The sequence below is a fragment of the Podarcis bocagei genome, assembly GCF_964188305.1.
Source record: "Podarcis bocagei genome assembly, chromosome: 8".
In the NCBI taxonomy this organism is placed as follows: Eukaryota; Metazoa; Chordata; class Lepidosauria; order Squamata; family Lacertidae; genus Podarcis; species Podarcis bocagei.
In genome coordinates this window covers 13379105-13382373 of record NC_138133.1, presented here as the reverse complement: position 1 = coordinate 13382373, position 3269 = coordinate 13379105, and the positions used below count along the sequence as shown (strand labels likewise).

The following is a 3269-nucleotide window of genomic DNA, read 5'->3' as shown; positions in this document are numbered from 1 at the left end:
TGTGGAGCAGGAAACCAATGGGTGGCCTTCCACAAAGTTTTACTCAGAGAATAGACATAGTAATGAATTTGGCTAATTTAGGCCCATTAAATAGTCTTACTCTGAGTAAAGCTTAGTTGAAGACCATCCATATTTCCTATTCAAGCCTAATCAGCTATATTCAAGCTTCTGGAATAGTTCTAGCTCAGCAATTTCATGCTATGGTTGCCTTTTGGTATTCCTTTGCTGGAGAATGACAACCTTTTGGTCAGCAGCAGAGTGTCCTGGAAGATGAACGGAGCAGTTTCTGAATGTTGCAGCTTCTGATATTGTATTTGCTAAGCTTTATGTAGAATTATCACAGACTATACAAATGGGGATAACGTTTCAAGTACCTGATGAAGTGGGCTTTTGCCCGTGAAAGCTTATGCTGCAGTCTTTAAGGTGCTGCAAGACACTCTGTTGGTTTTGCTACAACAGATGGACATGCTACCATCTGCAGGTTGTACCCCAAATTTCACCTGTGGGCTGCAATATCAATTATCCCTGAGGCCTTTCTACATGTTCAGAAAAAGCTTGTGGTACAGCTCTTCTAGGACTGTACCACTTAATATAAATGTCTGGGGGGGGGCAATGTCAGCCTCCCCATTCTCCCTCAAAAGTTGGCGCCTCTGACTCTGATCCTCAATTTCATCCAGAACTACGGTTCTTATGAATTGCTATTGTGAGCTTCTGGGGAGTGAGAGTCATAAGATTATGCACGAAGGTGCTATTACCCGACTGCTCGAAAAACAGCAAAAACCTGTTTTCCAAAGACCGAAGTTGTGTTGTCTCACATCCTTTTGCAGCCTGTTGTGTGGTTTGATTTGTTCACACCACCTATTCCAGCACCGCAATGTGAGTAAACATATCTGAGCGGCTCGAGACATTTCAACAAAAATGCTGTGGATTTATAATGGAAACCTGAGGCAGGATGAATGGGGTGTAAAATGCTACAAAATGAACCCATCTTCATGTCAATGTCAGGCTAACCATTGGATAATATAGCACAAAATTTCCCCTTGCATAGATCTGAAATTGGGCATTTGAAGTATAAACTCCTTTTCAGTGCTCTGTTCAAGTCCTATCTTCTCCAGCAGTTGTGCCTAATTTAGCAATATAGTTTCCATTTGTCTTTTAGATAGAAGACTTGAGGGCGGATTACGTGGAGTTCATGTAAGAGCTATCTTAGCTTATTTCTGCATGTGCAGCTATTAAAACTGATGCTACCTGCACGATTCTAGATCTGCTACTGAAGGTAGCCGCCTCACTCCGTCTAAGGATAGGGCCGGCTCTGCAAGTGTGCTCTCAGGAAAGCCTCTCTACCTCCTTTCCACAACATGCAATATGGGGATAATTCATAATACCTTACAGGATTGTTGTAAAGCTGATGCACATAATATACGTAAGTGTTTTGCAAACTCTGAAAGTCTAATAAGAGCACATCTACAATTCCTCTATGTCAGATGAGTATGATGGCAAAAATCTGCAATGATAAGCAGCTCAGAGTTTCAAACACCAACCTTGTATACAAGGAAAATGAAACTTTTATAATATTGAGGGGGAGGCCGGGCAACAACAAAGCCACTTGGATCACAGCTTGTTGTTGGGATTGTCAGACAGGTCGCCGCTGAAACATGTTCTTAGCTTGAAAGATAGGTTTCATTAACCGAATTGACTGGGAATGTTTTGTTTCAGCGGGCAGAGAGTAGTAAGAGATTTCATTATGCTGTTTTGCTCTGTCAGCCCCAAATGGAATGTTTCAATATGCCCAAAATGAGCTATTTCATTTCAGCTTGTCAAAGTGAACTCTCTCTCTCTCTTTCTCTCTCTGGAAATATTTTACCTTCTTATTAAAATATGCTGTTGAGTTTTGTTTTCTTTTTCAACCGAGTTGTTGGAAAAGGTCCACGGAACTTCAGAAGAGATTGGTTTCTCTGGTTGTGATGTAAGTTGTGCTTTAAAAAAAAAATCAAATCGGAGAAATCTTAATTACCAACATCGTTCAGTCAGGGCAACAGAGACATTAGTGGTCCTCTAAGCAGGAGTAAGGGGATGTGGGTGACGCTGTGGGTTAAACCACAGAGCCTAGGACTTGCCGATCAGAAGGTTGGTGGTTCGAATCCCCGCGACAGGGTGAGCTCCCATTGCTCAGTCCCTGCTCCTGCCCACCTAGCAGTTCGAAAGCACGTCAAAGTGCAAGTAGATAAATAGGTACCGCTCTGGCAGGAAGGTAAACAGCGTTTCCGTGCGCTGCTCTGGTTCGCCAGAAGTGGCTTAGTCATGCTGGCCACATGACCCAGAAGCTGTACGCTGGTTCCCTCGGCCAATAAAGTGAGATGAGCGCCGCAACCCCAGAATCGGCCACGACTGGACCTAATGGTCAGGGGTCCCTTTACCTTTAAGCAGGAGTAATGTCTAAAGCTTGAATGGGCAATCTTCAACTACCACCATCCCTGGCTGTTGTCAGTGCTGGCAGGGGTTGATGAGAATTGGAATCTAGCAAGATCTACACAGTCACAGATTCTCTAGCCCAGGTCTAAACAATGAAATACTTGAGCATATATCACTGAAGAACTGCCTCTCATCACACGATTCTGCCTTCCCACCCAGGTCTTCAGTGGAGACCATGATCCACATCCCACCATCAACCGGGAGTCTTCTCCACTATGATTTTGGAGCTCTGCTCCAGGAGGACAGAACAGGAAACCTATGACGCTTTTTCAGTGCCGTGTGATAAGTTTTATTCGGCCATGATTTGAATTTCACTTTCCCTCCTGTTGTACTTAAAGCTGTTGTTTTGTTGATTTCATGCCGTTTTATTATGAACTGTTTTTTATCTTCCATTTCGGGGGGGGGGAATGAATTGTCACAAGCCTTGGAGATCCCATTATTGAGCAGGAAAGCGCAGGGTGATATGTCAGCAAATAAACAAAACACACAAAATAATGAAGCCAGGATTAGTCAGTATCGGATAATTCCAGCAGCAATTGCTTTTTGTTCCCTGCTATAGCTCAGTCCACTTTAAAATTGTGTTTCCATAGGTCTGCCATTGGTAGGAGCCGAGGAAGCAATTTAAAGTTGAAGCATATTCTGTGCTGCCCTTGAGTAGGAATTAATATCATTTCTGTGGATCCCAATTTCTTCCTGGCTTGCTAACTGCCATTTTTCACAGCTTAATGCTTCCCTCGTAGTTGGCCAATTTCCTGGAAGGCCTTGGAAGAAATTCCATAATGTGGAGACTTCAGCAT

General features: G+C 43.3%; 1 long non-coding RNA gene across 1 annotated transcript; it reads left to right on the top strand.

Moving 5' to 3' along the window:
- The first annotated feature begins 1158 nt into the window (after window positions 1–1158).
- Window positions 1159–2825, top strand: LOC308594085. Its single transcript, XR_014011304.1, has 2 exons — window positions 1159–1194; window positions 2632–2825. It is a non-coding gene; the product is annotated as an uncharacterized lncRNA (long non-coding RNA).
- The last annotated feature ends 444 nt before the right edge of the window (window positions 2826–3269 follow it).